This window comes from Hemibagrus wyckioides, linkage group LG06, assembly GCF_019097595.1.
Source record: "Hemibagrus wyckioides isolate EC202008001 linkage group LG06, SWU_Hwy_1.0, whole genome shotgun sequence".
NCBI lineage: Eukaryota > Metazoa > Chordata > Actinopteri > Siluriformes > Bagridae > Hemibagrus > Hemibagrus wyckioides.
This window is the reverse complement of record NC_080715.1, coordinates 10820186-10843580: the sequence shown is the minus strand read 5'-3', so window position 1 is coordinate 10843580 and position 23395 is coordinate 10820186. Positions and strand designations below refer to the sequence as shown.

General features: G+C 37.3%; 1 protein-coding gene across 8 annotated transcripts in view; it reads right to left on the bottom strand.

The window, feature by feature from the left end:
• pcbp3 (poly(rC) binding protein 3) overlaps window positions 1-23395 on the bottom strand; it is a 72600-nt gene that overhangs the window by 35222 nt on the left and 13983 nt on the right. For all 8 annotated transcript variants that reach the window (XM_058391022.1, XM_058391021.1, XM_058391027.1 and 5 more), the window contains exons 2-4: window positions 11108-11186; window positions 10911-11021; window positions 9605-9736 (exon numbers count right to left, since the gene is read on the bottom strand). The gene's annotated coding sequence lies outside the window, so the exon portion shown is untranslated. The remainder of the gene's footprint in view (window positions 1-9604; window positions 9737-10910; window positions 11022-11107; window positions 11187-23395) is intronic.

Genomic DNA, 23395 nt, shown 5'->3' with positions numbered 1-23395 from the left:
TGATCCTGTAATCTGATCCCAACTTCTTAAGCTGTGAAGAAAATTGTTTCTGTGTGCTATGGTGTGTATGTGACAAATAAATTAAACATTTCCTCGTGACTATAAACTGTTGAAGAAAGGACATTATTTACATTTACATTATTTACTGTCCAGTGTCAATCAAATGATGATGGATTCCCTTCTGAGTCTGGTTCCTCTAAAGGTTTCTTCCTCATATCATGCCATCATCGCCTCAGGCCTGCTCATTAGGGATAAATGTTAGAGATAAATAGTAACATAACTTTAAACTTTATCATCTTTTCTATACTTCTGTAACGCTGCTTTCAGACAATGTCCATTGTTAAAAGCGCTATACAAATCAATTGAATTGAATTGAATTGAATTAAAAGCTTCTTCTTCAAAGTAAATCAGTTAAATATTTTTTGCTGTACAGCTTAATAACACTCCACTACATTGAGAATCTATACTGGTTTTAGATATTTACATATTTAGATAATGAGACCAGACAAGCAGCTAGACCAGCCAATACTGTCTCATGTTAGTCAATTACTTAATTCTTATAAAACTATCCTAGGGGTTCTGGCTACAACTTACACCCTTATACTTTAATTCAAATACTCTTTCACAAGAGCATTCAGCAGATTCATCCAGTGCTAGTTTATGCTAGGTAGCACTCTTTTTATAAGACGCACACCTTCTATGTTTTCTCTCTATCGTAACTGTTATACATATGTTGTAAATATGTTGTACATATTTTTGTTTGTTTGTTTTTGTTGTAGTATAGTAGTTGGATTAGATTGGACTGGATTCTGGTATGTCATTAGTTTCCCTACTGTATTAATCCCCCCCAAAAAAAACAAAAAAAAAACATTAAAACATTTTTGACAATATATAATCACAGCACATGAACACATACTATTTTAGAACTTAATTAATTAATTAATTAATTAATTAATTAATGATTAATAATAATAATAATAATAATAATAATAATAATAATAATAATAATAATAATTATTATTATTATTATTATTATTATTATTATTATTAGTAGTAGTAGTAGTAGTAGTATTATAGTGAACCCAAGAACAATTCTAAACTTATGTAAGTTACAGAAAATTCTTTCAAGACTCAAATTTCCCTAGCTTTCATCTTCGGGTTTTATCACTACCTTGAAAATGGTCATCATTATGTAAATATCTTAAAATTGTGTATATGTTGCCCTGACAGTATGTAATATAAGACAACACTACAAACCTGAAACATTATACCACTTCAATAGGTGCTTCTACATCCATCCACCCATCCATTCAAACCTAATATCCTAGCTCAGCCTGCATCGAGTCCTGCATAAGTCCAGTTAGATCAGGAGGTCTTGCTTTTCCACAAAGGGAAACCACATCATGCCTTAAACAGACTCAATGATTCAGAGAGTCTCCTCTTCATGGACTATTATTTACACTTCCTTGCATCTATACAAGCCACTTCTAATCCTCTGAGAGACAACCATTCAAAAAGACAGCATGGCCAGCAGCAAGCCAGAGGAAGAAAAGGCAGTGGAGAAAAGTGTGTGTATGTATTTGGTTAATGCTTTTTATATAAATAAGTTGCTCCTCAACCTCTCCTCTCCTCTCCTAGTAAAGAGTCTGGCTCAGTAGTCATGAAGATGGCCCAAGCATGCACATGCCCACCATGAGGAATCTTAATTACTCACATTTCACACTAAAACTCAAAGCAGTAGACGTATACAGTAGAAGTAAACAAGAGTGCTACGACAAATACAGTGGATTTAATAGTGTTCTGTAGAGAGAGCCAAAGCCATCCTTCACATTCAGTGACAACATGCTGGTCATAGCATCTATATAGTCGTCTACTATGGCCTTTATATGACTATGATTTACAAGGTTTTCCATAATGGTCAATAAATAAATAGCTCTGGGAATGCACTTATTTGACAAGGAGAATAATTTTAATCCAAAATGCTTATGTCAATAAATTTATTTTTCTTTCTAAAAAGAACCGATTTTATTTTGTGTGCTCACTCAACATTAAACAACATTCACTGGATTACCTGTGAAAATAATGTAATTTCTATAATCCACCTTCATGTACGAGTTTCCTCAACTTTAACTCAGTGGTTTGTAGCTCATTTAACTCATATGTAGCAGGTACCGAAGTTCATACCTGCTATAAGCACTTCAAATATGAACAGAATAACATTAAATAGCATTAAAACAACATAGATAGTGTTATTTTACCACATTATAATGTGTATTATATCATATTATACAAAATCTCTATAGAATTTCTTTGTGTTCCAGCACGACAGTGCCACTCTCAACAAACTGAGCTCTATGAATACATGGTTTGTGGAGGCTGGAGTGAATAAACATGAATTTCCTGCACAGATCACTGACTGCAACCCCACTAAACATGTTTGGGATGAACTAAAACACTGCCTGCACCCCAGTCCTCCTCGCTGAACGTCAATTCCTGGCCTCACACTAATGCTCTTGTGACTGAATGAACACAAATCTTCACAGCCGCACTCCAAAAATTGAAATAAGGCTCTGGCTGTATAAAGCAAGCAACCATCTAACCAGTTCCTAATATACTCTCTTCTCCTTGCAGAGTAAATCTGCATACAGTACATGAATATGCAAGTTGTAATGCATATTCATGTCTCTTAAATATGCATTCCTTTTTTCTTTTTTTTTTTAACAGATGTGATTAATCAAGATGAGATAAAATGCTTTCCGATATGTTCAGGAATATCCATATAAATATAAACCCTTGTGATATTATGCTCTAAAAGCTAATATCACGGTTGAGTTGCACCAAATTAGATCACATTACTATTGTAATTTAACTGCAGTATGTGAGAGGAGAAAAGCTAAATAATGTCACAGTACACAGAGATGGGAATGAGTAGTGACTGCACTTCAACAAAATGATATCTCCGCAAGTCAAAATCGCTTGAATATAGTCAAATGAAGCTAATCTTCACTATTTTAAGATAATAGTAAACCATAAACCAAATATAAGATTGTTAAATCTATTTCTAGGCTTTAATATAAAAGCTTGAAATACTATTTGTTTTATTTTCTACTGGCTGGTAATTTATGTTCTTTTTAAGGAGTTTCTTCTAAAAAAAGAGCCCATACCCTACTATTTGCCAATAGAATAAGAAAATATAAAGCTTACAATGAGTAAAATGTCTAATTATCTTATATTTGGTTTATGATAATCCTATAGTAGAAAATACTACATATATTAAACTACATTCAAGATGTCTTCACTTAGTATGATGAAGCAGCAGTGACTGCAGACTAGGAAAAACTGTAATGGCATCTCAAAGGAGATGCAGTGTAACATAGACTGTGTGACACTGTATTAGACAATGGGAGTTTGATTACAGAATCTGGGGAATTTTGCATGTTCTCCTATGTCTGTGTGGGTTTTCTCCAAATTCTCTGGTTTCCTCAAACCTTCCAGAAACGTGTCAATAAAGGAACTGAAGAAAAAAAAAATGGTGTCTAGAATACATCTCTGTGGTTTCTCTAAAAATGGTGCATATGTGTGTGTATCCAAACACCGCCATGAATCATTAGTAGCGCTGGAAAGCATTACAAAAGTCTCTCAGGCCACAACAAATGAGTCTTCCTTGTTTAACAAGAAGCAGACTGACTCTGATCACTGGACAATGTCCAAAACTTCTGCAAATCCCAAACAGAGAGATTCTATTCCTCTACACCAATCAGAGGCAAAAACAAAGCTTCGAAAAGAAAACATGGAATAAGTTTGAACCCTCAATGCCAGGAAGATAAAGTTAAAGCCGTAAAAACAAAACTTTTGGGCAAAATGGATGGAGGTGCTTTAAGCATAATAAACCCCACAGGGAGGTCCAGTCCTGAACTTCGGGAAACGGAAAGCAGCTCAGTAAGGAAGAGACATCTGCTTTTTCTCCACAGATGTTTGAGATCTTGGTTTAAATCTTCTGAGCATATGTTCATACCTTTTTCTCTTATCTTCAGTGTAGACCCACTTACTTAATCTAATGCAGCAGGAACGTTATATTTATAACCACAGTACTTTAATTAAAATGATTCATTGACACGTGTACATAAATTCTAAATACACACAAAATCTATAGAATGCTATTTAAAAGAAGAAATAATGCGGATTATTTTGCATAAAAGCACACTAAATAAAGAGAGAACAAAAATTCCAGCCACACTGGAGAGCAGCAAGAACTGTAGACTGAAAAAAGTGGTGTTATTTGCCTTGTACCTCCAGGCTTCGGGGTTGGAGGGGGTTCAGATACCTATATGTACACCAGTTTCCTTTACCAATCTAAAGACATATGCTGTAGGTTGATTGGAATCTCTAACATGTTCTCACATAGTGTGAGAAGGTGTGTGTGTGAGTGTGCATGATTGTGCCTTGCAATAGACTGGCACCCCATCCAGGGTGTTCCCTGTCTCGCACCCCTAGTTCCCTGGAATAGGCTCCAGGTGATCTTGTGCAAGTGGTTCAGAAAATGGATGGATGGATGGATGAAAATGGATGATGGATGTGCCAAATTTGAGTGTGTAAAAACGATTGCTCTGGGCTGACAAGTGGCACACTGGAAATGCTCTGGCCTTACTGTCAAAGTAAAATAGGTCATGCTCTCTGGGTGGGAAGGACTGCATACACTCTCTGCCTTGTCAATCACAGCAACACTAGCTAATCATGGACATCTGTTATCCCATGTTATGTGGAAGAGTGTGTTTATAGTGCTTCAGCAAGATGGGTAACTTCACATGTCACAGAGGAAGCATGTGTTAGCCTTTACCCTCCTCTGGCTGGTAGCTGTCAGATGATAAGGAGCTGACTGGTTGGAGGGAATTGGCAGCTAACCAAATTGCAGAGAAAATATGGAGAAAAAGACTTTCATCTGTAGTGACTTGCACATTATCAATTTTAACTCCTTTGTTTACTTCATAGGCTCATCCAGTTTTTATGTCTCACTTGGATACCTGTGTTCATAAAAATACCACCTGAACCTACTACAATGTAAATATTTCTCTAGGAATTTCAGATACATTTGATATTCTACCAGGTAGTAGTGCTACTGAGATGTCTAGATATTGCCTAGAGTTTTTAATAAAATGAATAAAAAGGAAGACTATTATATAAACCATAATTAGACCATTGACAATGTCTTTTTATGGGTAAATTTATATCTTTAGGGCAGTGGTGGCTCAAGTGGTTAAGGCTCTGGGTCGTTGACCGGAAGATCAGGGGTTCAAGCCCCAGCACTGCCAAGTTGCCACTGTTGGGCCCTTGAGCAAGGCCCTTAACCCTCTCTGCTCCAGGGGTGCTGTATCATGGCTGACCCTGCGCTCTGACCCCAACCTCCAAGGATGGGATATGCGAAGAAAGAATTTCACTGTGCTGTAATGTATATGTGACAAATAAAGTCTGTTTCATTCATTTCATATCTCGCCCCCATTATTGGAGGTTTATACAGTAGACATCAGAAGTCATTCATCAATGTGTGTGACCTTGTGTATAAATGTGGATTTTCCAATTTATACTATTAGCCAAAGATTGAAGATTGATTTATTCTATTAGCTGAAGATTACTGGATGTAACGGAGGCTCTTGAAGTAGTAAAATAAAATTAAATAAAAATTAGAATGTTTTCATGTGTATCCTATATACTAAAACACACACATACACACAAAAAAAAACATATTTCAAGACAAATCCAGGCCGGCTTGCCTTTCTGCCTCACATCATTCATGAGTCTCCCACCACTTCAATTTTGATGCACTAACTTTGACACATACAGCATTAAGAAGAATAATGTTGTGTTAAGTATTCCCTCATCTCTCTGACACAGGCAGCTTTGCCTTCATCTTGAGCACATATGACAAGTGCATTATTCAAGTCGAAGCACTCAGGCAGCAGAAATAGTCGGCATAATCACACTGAGACAGAGAGGAATGTTATTTGCAAACTGCTAGTTATTCACACAGATCTCCAGCTCTCAACCATGCAACTTTAACTTTCACAGGCTGAGATCTGCAGTAAAGCGATTAACCAGACGAGAGGGACAGTGAATTAAAGTGCATCTTTAACGAATTGGTAGACTTTTTTGTTTACTTTTAATATTTAGTATTCTCACTATGGTGTTGAGATACTAAAATATGGACAATACAATACATGACACATAGTTAGGATTTAATACATGAGGGTTAGTAAAATGAAATCCTTAAATTTGTGCTGCATAAATTTTTTTTTCGTGCACTCGCTTAAGAAAAACTGCACTATTGGGGCAAAATAAACATTGCACAAAAACAGTGATTCACCCTGTACAAAGCTATCTAGATTCATCAATGATCTGAGAATTTGTTGCAAATAAATTATTTTGACATTCATTCACATTGCTATGTTTCGGGAGGACAGATTAAACCAGATTAAACCCAGAGGAAATCCCTGCAGACACAGGAGAACATACATATACATGACAACTTTCATGACACTTCCTTTATATTGTCTTTTCCACTACCGTATTTGGAAATGTAATGTATTGAGGCGTGAGTGATATAAATGCACACAAGCCATTATTCGGCTAATTGTTGTTTTGAAAAAAGACAAATCTGTCTCCTATGTTTTCTTTGGAATGTGCTCCTGGCTAAGAATCCCTAGAATAGAAAGGCCTTGATTGTGCACGGGTATGCAATTTAAGCATTTTTTGTTGACACCTTTGTTGCTGGCAGAAAACAACTAAAACTGCGCTGGGTAAGTAAAATCGCCAGATGAGTCACTAATCACTCTAAGCAAAGAGTTTCCTGCAGTCCTTACAAACATCTTTGTGTGCTCGAAATCTCTTCAGGCTAATCAATCTTTAGTGCATTTGTGATTTTAGCTAGCAAATGAAAAGGTCATGGGAACAATAAAGAGCCATCTCCAGTTAAAGGGACATAAGGTTACTTTTGCCCTAAAATATGTAACACATTCTGTATATAATAATATACTTTAGGACATTAAGAAATAAAAATGTGTTATATATAATATTAAATGATAGTTATATAATATCGGTTCCTCAGGAGCTCCTGGTTGCACAAATGCTTGTGAATAGAAACTTTTGAAAAAAGGAGTCTAGTTTTCTTCCTCATATCATTTTAGGGAATTTTCTGGGCCACCCTCACCTCAGGCTTGCTTATTAGGGATAAATGTTAGGGATAAATAGTAACTTAACTTTAAACTTTATCATTTTTTTTCGGTTTCTATAATTCCGTAAAGCTGCTTTAAGACAATGTCCATTGTTAAAAGCGCTATACAAATAAATAAAATAGAAATTGAATTGAAGATAACAACTTCATGAAATATCCACACTTCCCCAACTCTCCAGAGAAGTTTTCGCTCGTCAGTAAGCCTCAAGATTTCTGGTTCTGTTGGTATCAAACTAAACTGTGTAAGAGTTTAGTGCTGATCAATGTTATTACATCATTCTGTTTCATAATTAATGGGAGTGGATAGAAAGTAGTCTGGATTATTCAGAACAATGGACCTCAATATAATAGAAAACAGTAAGTATACTAGATTATTTGCCTCCTCTCGAAGTATTTGTTTACAGTTGTTTTTCAGTATGTTACATGGTAATGCAGCAGACAGCATATGCCATCCATAAAACGTCTCATCAGTCAGCATTTTCTGCCTGATTTCATTGGAATTTTAGGTGAGTGCGTGTTTCAATGAGGGTGGCCTATTAATACAACTGAAAAGATATAAACCACACAATCCACAGGTCATTTGAATGGTCCACCTAGAAATTCAATGAACTAGCAGAGGTTTAAATATGGAACGCTTACTCTCTGTACTGACATGTCTTTTCATCTTAAAATGCCATAAACTGCAATTAACAGCTCAAAAGCCATTTGACTTCTCGGAGCTTCACTCAGCCTCCTTTTTTTTCTAATCCCTCAACTGTTTTGCATTTTTACTAACCTCAGACTTAAATGAATACATTTTCTGCTTGAGTGTGAAAGGAGACCAGAGGTGATCTGTGTGACCTTCTCAACTTTTCATGAACCAACGTGGGGAGAAAATGCCAATGGCTCAGTGCGAGCTATTTTTAACGCCCATTCTGCAGTTCATGTGTGGATTACCCTTCAGTAAAAGCTGCCAATGTGGCGAAGGCACTCACAATGACAAAGGACAACAGCTCCCTTGAGAGTTCCCTCAGAGGTGACAGACGCCGCATGCTGATGGGGAAGTAATGTGCTGCAGCATCAGCATGGAGAGTGAAAGAAAATCTTGGGGGATTGGGAGACTGGGGGAATTTCATGTTCGCACCGTCCATGAAATATTCCATGGTAGTTTAAAATGCTTATTCGTGAGTGATTAAAATAATGCACCACACAGCAAGGCAGAATCTATATATATGGATGTCACAGTATTTACACAGTAATTGCACTATAATGAAAGGTCATTACGATTCCTGCATATTTAAGCATTCCAGATGAAATGTTATAACATTTTATTGGCTACCAGCTCCTGTACGCAGAGAAATAGGATAAATCAATCCTCCATTTTTTCCAGTTCAGCTTTCAGCACTCTGAGTACACGAGATATCAAGGTGACAGCCAATGAAAATGTCATTTCCCCATTAGCACTAGCATATTATTTTTCTGCCTTTTTTTCCCTTAGCCTTTTAATGCTATTAATACAGCAGCTTTGGTTGGCTGTACTTCTTGCCTTAAATAATTCACACGATACCACCACTTCGTCTGTCTGGCATCCACTCAGAATGTGTGAGAACATCATATTTATCAGTGTAACTGTACAAATGATGTGGTGATTCACACGATTTCTCACCCCGCCTACTGGCTACACCAGTGTTATGCACCCTAATGATATTATATTATATTATAACGTGTTTTGTTTTCTGTAGGAAAGGCAGACAATCTGTCAGGATGTTATTCTTGGATCAGAGTGAACAAAACCTCAGAATGCAGCTAAGACAGGGGTCCAATATTATCCACAGGTGCAGCTCCAGCTTGATTGGAATGAAAACCTGCACTCACACTGGATAAGACTGGACACCCCTGAGCTAAGCTGCCACGGGATCTCTCATTAGCAGCACTGCAGAGTTACTTTCTCAGTCATGTCGCACATTAAATTTTAGACAATTAAGGCTTTGGGTGCAGGGCAGGGAAGACAATTAGGTCGTTAATAAAGCTTCACAAAGACACTAGGCCATAGCTTACTGTTTAAAAAATAAATCGGTTTCTAATTTAAGGTGCAAATGAAAGCTAATATTATATTATACGTGTCAGGAGTGGAGGAGTATGAAAAGAACTCCTACACTTCATGAGTTTAAGACATCAATAACCAATCTCTCTACAAAATAAACACATCAATTGTATAGTGCTATGGCCTGCAGGATGAGGAGCGAGGAACTCCAGAATGAAAACATTACAGATCCCAGCAGATGGTGGACCTCAGGCATGATGCCAGATTAGCAGAGCATCATGCAGGGCTCTGAGACAAAAAAGAGCAGCAGGAAGAACAGAAACAGGAAGAGGAATCCAAAAAAAAAAACAACTCACCAGAGTAAGTGCAGGGTCGGGGCTGTCAGGTCATAAATGGTCCGATCAGGCCGACAGAGAGCACAGCTGTGTCGCAGTGTGGATCAGCGCATCAGCCTTTAGACTTCTTTCCAGGTTGATAACCGGCCCATTCTGCAAATGAAATCACACAAATCTCACTAGCAGTGACGCATAGATTAGTCCTAGCTTTCCAGTCATGCTTGGCCACCATACGTAGCACACTATCCACGCCAGGGCCTCACTGCAGCCAAAGGGGCTTCATGACCCAACAGCATGCGTGAACACACACAGGAACCATATGGGTAGCGAAGTGCTTATCATACGCTTAGATGGCTTGCCTCATTAGGAACATCTCTACAGATGTAGAGGAAAAAGGTATTTGCGCAAGCTTATGTCTCTAATTAATTAGTAAGACTATCTTGAAAAAGAATGCATAAACAGTACTGTGCAAGTATTGACACTCCACATGATGCATGAGTGTGTCAGCATTTTTCAGTATTTTAATAAGGAATGAACCACAATTCTAATAAAAAACATAATTAAGGGTGTTTTTTTTTACCTGCAGAGACACACACATGCCTGAAAACCTACCAATCAAGCTATTTAGAAAACTGCATGACACTGTACCATAGAAAAGTTCAATTCTATTTTTGTATTTGTTTACTTTTATACGTAACATTTTATTTATTTCAACAATGGCAATTATTTTGTTTTTGCTTTATATTGAAGACATTTGGGTTTTAAGATTTTTTTTTTTATTTCCTGATATTTACCGCTGATATTTCATACAGAGAGAAACAAACTCTATAGTGCTTAATTTGGAGCTTCATTAGAACCGATATTTGTCAGTCGGGCATTGGGATGTCTGCTACATGCCATAAAGTCTGCTTTACCAACACATCTGTCTGCACACCAGGTTCGTTATTTAATCTTTCATCTATTTTCCCATTAAAATGTCTCTTAAGGAGAAACGAAAAGGACTATGGACACATCGTCCGATGAAAGCACAAATTCCATGAAAGGACGAACTATACCTTTTGTGTTTTTGGTGTGAATGTAAGTTTTGAGGAATAATTCATCATTTTTATTAATGATGGGATCTTATTATTATAACACATAGCATAGCCCTATTAGTTTCATTGTCAGGTTAATGAGACATTACATTTACAGTTCAAGTATACTATCTCTATTTTCTATTAACATTAAACATATATTTGCCATAAAGCACAACAACACACACACACACACAGGAACACAGTCTTATTCATGAATCAAACAAATGAATAAATATAAATTACAGTCTAACCAGAGAGCGATCCAAAAGGTCTCCTGGCTTTTCTCTTCCAGGTCATGTGACCAGGTGCTGTCACACTTCCAGAAGCCTGAGGAGAAATCAGTCTGTTCAGTACAGTTCTACCTGTGGGGAAAAGAGAGATAGTGTAACTGTGAACAGAAGAGAGGATTAGTTTACAGTATTCATAACTGATAGAATTTACATATTACCTAAGCCTTGTTTTCTTTTAAAGGGATTTGTAGATCTAAACAGTGAATTCCTTCTTTTTCTTCTTCGCAATAGGAAGTTCTGTAAATTGCAAAAATTAAATAAATAAATAAGAAAGACACGAGGTACATTATTTCATCTGTAAGTATAAAACGCATCTGTACTGTAAATGAACGCTAATCATTATCGATCCGAAACGCAAAAGCAAGTGTTTTGTTTACTGACTGTTTGCGTCAACGAAGATTTTTCATTAAAGCATCAACAAATATAAAACCGACAGAGATTCATGTGCTTTATTATACTTCATTCATATTTGATGTTATAATGTGAGCTGTTATTCTGACTGACAGTTTTCCCCTCCAGCATCTCTGTATCATATAGACAATTATTTTGACACATTCCCCTGTGCGAAAGAAGGGGGGGGGAAATACTCAATTATAATATATGTCTTCAGGCAGTTATTGAATTTTGTCAAGAAACATTTATGCTTCATCAGTAAAGGTATACAGATGAGACTGATAGGAGTCATACTTAATCTCTAAACACTACAGCAATACATTAAAAAGTTAAGTATAGATTTTTTCCAAAGAGTTTGCGGACTTTATGTTTGTACTGTATATGTTTGGGTTGGAAATAATAAACTGTTTCCTCTAAAAATGTAGTCTTACCTCCAAAAGGATGCATTATATTATATTATATTATATTATATTATATTATATTATATTATATTATATTATATTATATTATATTATATTATATTATATTATATTATATTATATTATATTATATTATATTATATTATATTATATTATATTATGTTTAACGATAGATTTCAATAACTGCCATTACACTTCCATTATAAGTGAGCTTCTAAAATGATGGTAATTGCATTTGTACTGTAGATACAGTAAATAGAACTTAGATTGAGGGGAAAAAAAGTCTAACAAGCTGATAGAATTTTACTGACAGGTAACCTCTACAACCAACCAAGGATAATCCTTCTTGTTATTAATTTGTATGCCAGAAATAAGCTTCAAATATACTTCAAACATGAAGGAAGGTTAAAGAAATGAACGAAAAGTGTATTTCAGACATTTGACCTTGTTTGAATCAGTTCATCTAAAGGTTACAGTGATAAATCCATAGAAATCCTACAAACATTTAAGTACTCATTCTTGAGATATCATGACCAGATGGACAGATGGAATAACAACGCGATGATAACCCCCTCTCCTCCTCCTCCTCCGTAGACATAAAAAGACAAAATGCTAAAGCCTTTCTTTCTTTCTCTTTCTTTCTTTCTTTCTTTCTTTCTTTCTTTCTTTCTTTCTTTCTTTCTTTCTTTCTTTCTTTCTTTCTTTCTTTCTTTCTTTCTTTCTTTCTTTCTTTCTTTCTTTCTTTCTTTCTTTCTTTCTTTCTCGATCTAGATTCTTCTTCTAGATCCGCCTGACCTGACAGGATAAATTAAAGTTAAATACATGGATTTCCTATAATGGTACATCGATAGGAGAATTCCCTTGTTCTTATTTCTGTTTAAAGTATTTTTATTTTATCTACACTACAGCGTCTGTTAGGAGAATTCATGGAGCACCACAGTAACAAGAGCACATATTAAATCGAACTAGATTCCCTTTCTTTGATCAGATGTTAAAATCAACGATACCCAAAACGACTGCTGTCCTAGCCGAACGGATGGCCAACGGATAAAATATAGATAAGGGTGAGTTTCAGACAGACAGCAATAATGAGTGAACACTATCAGCTGTGTGAGAAATGACACCTCAGTCCTGCCTCTGACGGCACACTGCCATCTAATGCTGCTATTTTTACACGGCGTCTTTCATACGGTGAGCTAAAATTAGACATCTTCTAGAGCTAGAAAAAGATTAGGCAAAAATCTGCTTTTTAATTTAAGAACACAATTAAATACAAATACTCGAAATGGAATCAAAATGTTGGACGCAGTAAATACTGGAGTAAGATTTTCTGATGACAGAGCAAACAGTGCTTAATCAATTGATTTATATGCTGTTCAATGTCAAGATTGAACTTCTGCAACTTGTTCCTGGCAAGTCTTCTCCTGTGAGCCATCAAGCCTCGGGAACCGATCCAGACTGCAGCTGCACTGCTTGTTTTCCATCTATCCAAGTTCTTATTGCAGTGTTCACTCCACAGGCATCCTATAGCTGCCTATATCAGACTGAAAACACTGATGCTTGCGTGCAAAGTTAAAAAGAACAGGCCAGCCCCCACCTACATGAAAGCGTTCATCACACCCTGCTTTGTATCGCTTCTTACATGGTTCGGCTTGACCCACCATCCATCAAAATGCAAGGCAGACATGCACCGAGATTCCTCTCTGTACTTGCATGCAGGTAATGGACTGAACCTTTAAAGAGCTCTCTATCTTACCTCTCTACTGAGTAATTAAGCAGGTCTACACTATTATAACATGCACACAGATATGCTTGGTTTTAGCTTTATGGCATGTTTAGAACCCTGACCTACTTATACTAGTATGAGGGTATATTTTTCCAATGCTATGAAGCATTCTGAATAAGGGTTTCTGTTAAATCATGTAAATATACATGTAAATAAGTTTTATATTTTGTATAATTCTATGAAGATATATACATATCAAGCCAGCTTTGTGTTTATTTGGAGAACAGTGGAGAACAGACTTCCTTTTACCCACAATTAACTACAAAAGGATATCCAATATCAATTCAGTCGAATTTTACTTGTATAGCGTTTTTAACAAGAAATCCAGATTCACCCACTGAGCAAGCCAGAAGCTACAGTGGCGAGAAAAATCACACTGAGCCAACATGAGGAACCAGACTTGGTACAGATCACATCGTCTTCTAGGATAGTACGCTGCTAAATCTTTACAGTATACAGAGCAAAGACAAACAGTATTAAGTGTAATGACAGAACACTCAGTATGAGCATGTTGTGAATCCTGGGATAAGCACAGGAATGTTCGAAAAGCTGCAGAAGAACGCGTGTAAAATGAGGACGGACTGCCCTCTATTGGCAAAAATATAGAGTAACTCCAGCAATCAGACAGGATCCTGAACTCTGGTTCTGAGAACAAATGGTCCTGCATAACTGCAATATTATCATGCTCCTAAATAGATCACGTGGGTTTCCTGCCGGGAAAACTAGCAAGTAAAGAATCTTTGCATTTATTTGGTACATTGGTTCTCAGTGCCATGCTTGTGGAGAACACTGTCTGATTTTTAATATACTCGCATGCCTAATTCAGCTATTCAAGATTCAAGGGGTTTATTGGCTTGTGCTCAGAAAAAACACAGCGGTTTAGGTGATACAGTGAAATTCTTACTTTGCAAGTCTTACACAAAACAATAAATAATAGAAAAAATATAAAAATATAATGATATTATCAGACACTTAGCAGGCTATTCACCAGGTCTTGAGATGACATGACTGCCTTTTCTATAAATTAGGTTTAAAAACCAAATCATAACACACATCAAAATGTGATGTCAAAAAATATCAACCAAGGACAGACCAAAATCATTTTAAATTCCAGTGTAAAAAAACAATAAAGAGTGGATTCGAGCAGTCCAATCTGGCAACAGTGTTCCTTTATGATGCAGCCAACAAAAAGTGTCAGAGGCGTGGACACCTCAAACCCAATCCAAATGCAAATCAAATACCTGAGAGGTATTTACTATGCACTTCATGCAGACCGAACAAATCATATCTTTAGCTCATCTTCAGTAAGAGTTTTATCCTGGCCAGGGTTGTACCAGATCTGGAGCCTACCCCAGGAACACTGGGAGCAAGATGTGAATAAACTCCAGACAGGATGCGAATCCATGCACACACATCTGCACACTCGTTAACAACTACTAGCTAATCCACCTACCAGCATGCTTTTTTTTGGGGGAGATGGAAGGAAACCCACGCATTCACAAAACTCAGACGATAACCTGATTTCGGTTCAGAACTGAACCCTGGAGCTGTGAGGCAGCATAACTACTCCGTAGCTAGCTTATGGTGATTTAAATAACCTTCGAAGCTCTGTAGCCCAAATTCATTCATCAATATGGACTATAGAGCAATTTAAAAGCCATTACACTAATTCAGTACATTTATTTTGGAAGAGATCAGATGGACTTTCTTATACATAGTGCCAATCTTAAAGCTGGCTGCAAATGAAAAAACAAAGCAGAAAAAAAAAGCTCCTTTCATAAAACATCTTTCGGGGTTTGAGTTCATACACAAACACCAAAGCTCCTGTGTTGAAACAATCCTCTGCCTGCAAATGGAGCAAATATCACAGAGCTGCTTGCATCAGTGCACCGGGGTCGGTTGTTTGATTTCAAGTTCCTTTGTTTGTGGCTGTAAAAGCAGTAGTATAGACATATCTGAAGGAAGTGAATGTGCTAATCCTGTACTCAAAGCCTCTTTAAAAACCACTCTATACCTCTAGGGTCCTTGAAAGACTTATAACGAGTTTTTATCAATTATATTTATGAACTTTGGGGTGTTTTTCTTACAGTTACTGCTCTGTTTACGTGGAATACAGTATACAGCCTGCATTTACTGTGTTCTTTCCTAGGGCCTTTCTGAAAAACCTGAGCACTCTAACACCATAGGTGTCTGTGTTATAGCCAGAAAACCACAAATCTGCCCAGAGCACAAAGCCTTCAGAACCAGAACTGTCTAGTACCCACTTGTAAATCTGCATTGGCAATTCGCAGAGAGAGACATTTGATATTTGTCATCAGTGATATGCAGAAACACTTTATCAAGTGCCGTCATTAAGAAATCAGTGTGAGAGTCACAGTATACATCCATCACATCATTTGTTCCTTTCAGAACACACTCCTTAAGAACAATACAAATCAAGTCAAAACCGAGTACTCTGCATACCGTTTCTTCCGTAATCGACTGATGAAATGTTCGAGCAAACACTTGATGTGTGTTCCTCAGTCACAGATCTGATGTCTCATTTGACATGAAGCTACAGCAGTGAGACACGCAGGTGAGACACATCGTGAAGTTCAGCAAAAGGAGACTCAGCACATATCTCTCCCATCATAAATGTTTAATGATATATAAAAGCTAATACTTCTTGCTAGGCTTTCTCTAGCCTTAAGAGTCTAACCTCCATACATTCTGGCCTGAGCCCTGATCAGATAGCCAGGTCGTGAAGAGACACTGAGATGGAGGTGTGGATCTGTATATCACTTACCATAAAACAATTTGTTTAAGAGAGGGGGAGAATAAAGTGCTTTTATTTATGGCCAAATGGAGTACCGAAGCAATGATCCAATGTGCATCAGTGGGTAATAGAGAGAGAGAGAGAGAGAGAGAGAGAGAGAGCGTATGAACAGTATGAACTAAGCAGTATTTGTAAACATATATTCATATCTAAATACAGTGTAGATACACAATATATCATGGTACTGAGGAGGCACTGGGGTACTGGTACAGAAGAAAATGCTATCTACCCTGTTCTGCATAAATGAGCTCACAGACGCTCATGATTGGATACGGTCACTGTGATTGACAGGTAAGAGAGTATGCAATCCCACCCACACAACATGGTCAATTTTACTGCCTTGGACTTGGACCATAGATGGCTGAGGCTCAAGGATTCAGAATTGAGATGTTATATATTACACCGCGAATAAATTCACTAAATTATGAAAGACAAACATACTTGTTCTTAACTTTTTGTCATATCGAACAGTACAAAGTGATCATTTTTTTTAAGCCTTTAAAATGTTCACATTTAGCTATCCGTCTATGACATACTGTATGTGTGTGATTATCAGAGTCATTCATTTTGACATTTCACTATACTGAGGACACAAACGTTTGCTAGCTGCTCATTTAGAATCCAAATCCAAGGGCAGTTTCGGTAATGTGACTATAATCACAGGAATTCAACAGCCATTACTCTAACAATAGAAGCTTTAGGATGAGAGAGAAGTCTTATGTAAGCTGTGCTGAGGTCTGATCTCTTAAAGCATGAGGAACACAGATTTTAATATTACTGTACAAGTAGCTTATCGTGCAAATAACTTAAGTAGTCATGATTGTGTACGAATGTAAAAAAGTGCTCTTAGATGTCAGTTATAAGCAAAATGTAAGTAAACTGGTTTTCCTTTCTCTGTACAGGGAAATGTGTCTTAATTGTCGTGCATTAATGGTACTCACAGATGTAGAAATTAAAGTTGAAAATCTCTGGATTGTTCCTTTAATGACCTGCATCTATAACCAACAGCATCTGGAGGTTGTAGGAATTGATCCTGCAGCCAGAGGGGGAACTAATGCTATACAGTCCTGTCCTACCATGACTGGGCCTTTCACCATCTCCTCACCTCCAGGAAGCTAAATATGCTGATGCTGTGCTCTGGCCCTGTGCATCTCTCCTTGTGAAAACATTGGAAAATGCAAAGAGAAGCCTTTTGCAGCAATATACTTGCCTACACATTATGCGCATCAATAAATTGATGCTACTAGCAATTCATTAATGCAGATTCTTCATGTAAGAAAGAGCACAATATGGGGTATCCGTTCATAACAGTTGTGTTCAATGTTGGAGAACATCTCCTGTTATCTTGTATTATACAGCAGCTATAAATAGCCATTCCTTCACAGGCGTCTATTTTTTAGTTAATAATATTCCAGGAGACTTGGGGAATAAAGAGGAAGACACTCTGGACAGGGTGCCAACCAAACACAAGGCAGAATTGCACACACACAATCACTGACACACTACGGACAAATCTGAGTAGCTAATCCGCCTACAACACATGTCTTTGGACTGGGGATGAAACCAGGAGGAAACCCCTGAAGCATGGGGAGAAGAAGCAAACTTCCTAACCACAGGCTAGAGGTGAAATCAACCCCCAACCCTGAAGGTGTGAGGCAAACATGTCAACTCCTAAGCCACCATGCCTAAACTCTGCAATATACTGTATATACACCTGGCAAATTCAAACATGTGCATAAAATTCTGCATATTTATTTATAATTATTACCAGCAGTGTGTTAGCCTCAGGACACTGTCATTAGGTTTACCAGCAATCACTCAAATCTTTTGCCTTGCAGTCATGAAATATTAATAGGACCTAAACTATTTATATTGTGAGTATTAATAATAAATGACAGGGCTTTAAAATTTGTGCTTCAAATCAGAAGGCTGTTATTTTGTCCATTTCTATTGAGCGATGGAATTACTACAAAATTATTGTTATTACTTTATATAGTTTTCCAGTCAAAGTATTATCTGCATGTCATGTCATCTATGCACTACTACACCATACACATTTGTTTTCATTGAGGACAGATAAAGGTTTTAAATGGAGGATAAATAGAAATATGTGATCCTTTCTACAGTGCCGAGGTCCTGGCCATGGCAAAGTGACAGGATTGATTGGTTTACAACTGGGATATCGTGTGTGATTACCAGCATTATGAAAATGAATCAGCAGTGAATGCTCTTGGGGTCTTCAGGCAAAGATGGGCAATCAAAATATTTAACAGTACTGACATTTTGTTTCAACATTATTTCTGTATTTCTGGAATTTGACGCGTCTTGCTAAATCTAAACGGTTTGCCTGCAGTAATATCTACAGTATCTCTTCCCGGAGACAGCAACAAACTGCGCTTAGGCATTACAATGGAGGTGGGGCTTAGCACATGTTCAAGGTAAAAAATCAGCATGGGCAAACTCATGTTTGTATGACAAAAAAAGTCCTTTTTTAACCTTATATATGTCTACCTAAAGCATTAAATAGCCAAAATAAAGTGCAACACATTTTTCAGGAATTCTCCAGGAAGATTAACAAAAGAGTTTGTTTAAAAAAAAACCTCTAGCTAGTATTAAGTAGAAATCATGCATACTGTGTTACAAATGGAAACATTAGCAGTGGGATGGTGAATTAGCGGGTAGCGTTGCCGCCTTACAGCTCCAGGGTCCATGGTTCGATCCTGAGCTCAGGTTACCGCCTGTGTGCCTCACACCTCCCAAATATATGCATGTAGATAGATTAGATAAGCTAAATTGCCCCTAAGTGTGAAACTATGCATGTCTGTGTGTTTATGTATGTGTGGTGCTCGGTAAAGGACCAGCATCCCATTCCTACCTTACAGCCGGTGTATTTGGGATAGACTCCAGATCCATAACCAGGAAGTGCTTACTGAAAATGAATGAATGAATCAATTTGCTAAAGAAAATGTTGCTAAAATAAAATCTAAAGGGAAAGGATTGAAGTTTAGTGTCCAGGGTCCAACCATTTTGACAGGATTCTTTCTAGATTTAAAATGAGACTTGCTGACTGTTCCATAGCTAGATCTCCTAGCTCATATTTTGTGTTATACACCATGACACTGATTGAATATGATTATCTACTGCTGCCTGCTACTGTTTAACCCATCTTTTTATTTTTAATGAGTTCAATTGAATGTGTCATCTTTCATCACGACAAATTGTTCTAACAACAAACCTGTGTATCAAACAAGATTCTTCACTAAAATATTTATCACATTTTTAAATTGCCCAGCTCTGCCAAAGACAATACAACTTGCTTATATTAATCCACAAATGAGCTCCTACAGACGACTTTAAGAGCCGTACACATGCACAATATAGTAGTACAGTGTCCGTGCAGTGCAGCCTACATGCAAAGTCTGTGCATTATTAAATGCCGAGAATGCCCCATTAACATAAATGAAAAAAAGGAAAAAGAAATTCTTGGGAACTGCAGTAATAAAGCCAACAGCTAAAGCTGAATGCTGAACTCATCATCGGTGAGCGTCGAAGAATCTCTCACCAGTGTAGGTCCTAATCAATTAAACATTATCCCACATACTATTCAGTTCGATTAACATGAAGAAAATGACAAGTGTGTTCATGGGGGGAAAAAAATGGGATACGATGTCTTGCTGATTTAAACTGATCTACAAAAAAGGAGCGACTAAGGCTGTCACTGATGCTGAAATGACAAAATATTAAAGCAAATAAATAAGCCCTGAAATATTACTGCTAACACTGTGCAACCTAGACAGAGAAACCAGGGATGAAAGCAAAATTTCTAAGCAGCAGTCGCCACAATCGGTGCAACGCAGGTGTGTGTGTGTGTGTGTGTGTGTCTGCGTTTCTGTGTTTGGGCTGCTCGTGACTAAAACCTTTGAAAATCCTTTTTAAGACGTTGGGGAGCGTTCAACAGTGGAACTGAGCTTTCAGCAGGCCGGAACGCAAACACAAGGAGCGGTGGGATCACAATCACACATGCACAATACACACACACACACACACACACACACAAAACAGCTCAGAAAGAGTAAGCAGAAAGTCAGCAAAGTGCTTATGTGCAGAAACAGCAAGCAGGACAACAGGGGTCTATCTCTTCCACACAACCACACAGAAAGACCAACAGTGGAACTTAGACACAATTTATTTGAAACTTTTAAGCAAATGTGTAAGAAGAAAAACACTAGGCTCCATGCTGTGATGGGACAATAATCAAAGACACAGTGGTGTAATGCAGCCCGATGCAAAGCAGAGTTACAGTTACTAACCAAATGTTGAATGTTTTACACAACACCCTGAAGTGTTTTGATCTTTGCTTAGCGATTACAATTTTTACAAAAATGATTTTTTTATCCATTTATAGTTAATGTTAATGTTGTGGAATATTAGTCAAAAAACTTCCCGTTATCACTTACATTATAGCAGCTATAAATAATAATAACTCCCTCACCAGCCACTTGTTTTTTATGGCTTAAGGTTAAGATTTAAATATGCTACAGAGAAAGTACAAAGCCCTTGGTCCTTAAAATATGCCCGTCTCTAAAAACAATAGAAAGTGACTTACCAAGACATTTTCAATCATGTTAAAAAATTGCATTATTTTATGGAAGTTGAGTCAATGTCAACTGGACTTCTTTTTAGTTACATCGAAATGTGTCACTACTCATCCGAGCAGCTTCTTCAGTCTGAAGGTAGTTGGCATGATTCCATGAATTTGTGTCCTCCAGGGTCAAGGACCCTTCCATCCCTGGGTGGACTTGTTAAGGGAACAAGGGGAGATGAGAATGGGAGGAGGTGTTAGGAGTAAGGATGTAACCACCCCAGAGAAGGAGAGTAAGAGGAGATTGAACGATCAGCGAATGTGAGAGTGGATGGGGGAATCCATAGGTGTTGCTTTCAAGTGCTTTTCTAGTGAAAAACTAGAAAGACGTCTAGTTGAAATGACTCAACTTCTAGATAAGCGCACCAGGATGACTGAGAATCTTCACAGACACATAAGGAGGGAAAAAGTGCTCCAGTTCATAGTACATTCTAAATCAAATATAAGGGGGCTTTTGGGCTCCACTCTTATCAGAGACATCGCACAAAACTCTGATGTCACCTCACAAGATAGGACATGAATTTTCTAAAGATTTATGTATTATTTATAAATGTGTTATGACCTACAGCCCATTTCTCTCCACACCTATGTGCATAAATCCTGTAATGTCACCTGCTGAGTTTTGACATAAGCCTTTCCTAAATCCTCAGTTTTATAAATGCTTAATGTAACGCATATGAATGTGTTATGAAGCCCATATATTGGTACCCTTCCCAAACATACCTAAACATATTCCACACCCACATGTACACATCAGTAACTGGGCTAATGCTTGTCTGGGTTTGTCTTAGCATCTTTTTGAATTCATGAATAATTTTAGGCTCCTGTCTGTTGCAAAGCAGCCTGTCAATAACATCAGACCATTTAAAACAAACACCTTGGCAGCTTTCCTGCTCACTTTACCGCTTTCTATTTTGCTCTACTGATAAGCACATATACACGCATGCTCCGTTTTAGTTCGGAGACAGAGATGAAGAAAGAGAGCTTATTACATTATTATATGGGGCAAACTATGCTCAGGTGTGTCTTGTTGCTCATTACTTATGTAGATTTTCCATCCTCCTAGTGCAGAGCCATGCAAAGCCACATCCCCATCAGTTAAACTTGTGTCTTTTTATCCAGTCTATACTAATGTATTGTATGCCAAACCCTGTCAGTGAGGGGATCTGTTCCATGTAACCCCTTTTGCCAGGCACTAGATTATTACAGCTAGCTGTTTACGTCTGAAAGAAAAGTTATAATTCTTTAAATCGAAAAATGGTTTAGAAATAGTTCTTAAAATGTTAGTAATGATAACAGCCGACAGTCACCTCGAATGTGGTGGAATTGTGTCCTTTTCTCAGTTTTGACTACTTTAATCTCAGAAAAAAGCTCTTTTTTTTTTTTTTTTTTGTCTGACTCAATTTCTCCTTTGTGACAATTTTTATATCTCAACGAACCAAAGAAATTCTCGTCTAGGGTAACAGCATGCCCTGTTGTGTGTTATTCCTTACTTCTGATATTGCTGCTATTACAGTAAAAGTAAAATGAGATTGTACAAACGGCGAACAGAGATGTTTGTAATGACTTTGTTGTATGAAAAGAAAAAGAAAAAAGAAGAAAGAAAGAAGCATTTCTCTTCTTAAAAAACCTAAGATGTTTTTTTATGCGAAAATACAAGCTCAAGTCACACGTCTGTTAATTTCACTTGGAATAATGTGCCTGAAGTAATTAAGATCAGTGCCATATTGTTAGCAGGAAGGCTGGACTGTGATCAATGTTGTTCCCCTTGGAATCGATTTAGTGCTTTTTGTTGCAAGTTGTTAGAGAGAAGTCCTGACATATCTTTGGCCATCCACCTTGACATACTATCTGTGATCGCAAATGAATTTAAAGACAATTCATTTGTCCCAGAATGACAAATTAAACCCTTTCACTAAGAATTACACGCAAGATATAAAAACATAATTATCAATAAAGTGGAATAGCAGCCCCTGATCACGGTTCACCTGAGCTCCACGTGTCAAACACAGAAAGGTTTTGATTACACTCTGGTTTTCACAATGGCATCTGGGTGCTTGATTGCGTGTTTGATTCAGAGGAGGTGATTCAGCCTCATCTCCATCAGTGGCCTCATGCAATACTGTGCATCTGCAGTTCTACAGAATAGCTTATTAAATGACTACCACAGAAATATGAATAAAAAAATAAAAAAAACCCAACCTTTTCTTCTTTTCAAATAAAGGACTGAGGTAAATATAGTGATGCAACGATGCTGTCTTCTGAGAAACAAGAGTGAACACAAGAAAAAAACGAAAAAGATTAAACACCAGTGACTAACAGAGGCTCATATAAGCGTTCGACCACAAAAGACTGATTGCTTATTGAAAAACACGGTTTAATAAATAAGTA